Source organism: Sinocyclocheilus grahami, unplaced genomic scaffold (assembly GCF_001515645.1).
Source record: "Sinocyclocheilus grahami isolate Dianchi unplaced genomic scaffold, SAMN03320097.WGS_v1.1 scaffold5690.1, whole genome shotgun sequence".
Taxonomy (NCBI): domain Eukaryota; kingdom Metazoa; phylum Chordata; class Actinopteri; order Cypriniformes; family Cyprinidae; genus Sinocyclocheilus; species Sinocyclocheilus grahami.
The window spans coordinates 2880-4377 of NW_015510309.1; positions in this window are offsets into that span (position 1 = coordinate 2880).

Here is a 1498-nt window from a genome sequence, read left to right on the forward strand (position 1 = left end):
TTGGTAAAACATAAATAAATACCCTTAAAACAATATATCTTTCTTCCACACCTCTTTCTACAGGCCTATTTACATTTTATGACAATTGTGGATAACATCACATTGTCGTATGCACTGTAAAAAAATATTTTGCCTATAACTAAAAAAAAATGATTAGTATGGAAACCAAATGTATTGTTTTTATTCAAATAAAAGTTAAATTTATATAATTTAAACTACGGGGGCTGTAGAATGCTTGAATCTGATTGGTTGACGAACGTGATAGGAGGAAGGGATATTTGTGGATGGCTCTGAAATATTTCCCATTTGAATTCCCTTTTCTGACTGTTTGTTTACCTGCTCCACTTTAGAGTAGAACTCAACGAACTCACGTGCATGTCTACGCTAAACATCAACACTCATTTAGAGGGTTAAGAAACCTTACCAAACGTAGGCTACAGCACAATTATATCTTAAATTGTTTAATTTCTATTTTTTACAAGAATGTCATTGTCAAAGAAGATTTCAATTTTTGGAAATCAGACTGGCATGTGGATGTCCCATGGAACCTCAAGCTCAGCTGGGGGTTGGATTTTACTTCATTGCTTTAAGGGTACATTTCTGTTTTCAGACTGTGATCCAAATGGTCGGTATGTTTGTCTTTTACTTGAATTTTAGACATGATGTTTGTTGTTATCAATCTTTATGGGGGTGGGACGGGGGTTATTGACAATACTAATATTGATAGATGGCCCCCAAAATCAAGTAATTCTAACTCTTAACTACTTAAAGAAACAAAAACAACGCAAAAGAAGAAAATAATTATGGCAGTAATTGGGAGAAGACTAACTATGACATTTGTGAATATTTTAGTAAATTCAGTTGTGACTTGGCTAAAAAGAGAAAATCCTATGAGAATAAAGTTATTTCTAAAACTGCTAATCTTGTATCTAAAATCACTAAATGCTCCTTTTGTCAGAGTGACACTGAAACTCTTCTTCATTTGTTTTGGTCAGGCAATTATTATTTTCAACTCTGGAATGATGTTAGTTTATTTATATTGAGTAGGCTATACTATCTATTTTTTTAAAGGATAAAACAGTATTTACTTACAATTTCACTTTTGTTTAAAGTGAAAGCACTCTTAACATACAATTTGCACAGATCACAAACTGTTGCTCATATGCAGGGAATGGACACATGTCTCAGAGCATATGCGCCGCGCAGCATTCTGACGGGAGTGTGCACACCATCTAGAAGAACTGAATTTTGTTACTCTAAATGAAATGGTAGAAACTCTGAGGGGTAAATTGAAAATACAGTTCATAACTTTCATAGATAATTTGAGTATATATTTAGGCCCATCTGTTGAGAATTTAACAACATTAAATTATTTTTAAAGTGTTAAAGTTAAACCCTTGCAATTAGAACTAGAATTGGCTGCTAACACTGAGAAAATAGCATAATGTTTATGTGCAGTATATATATATATATATATATATATATATATATGTGTGTG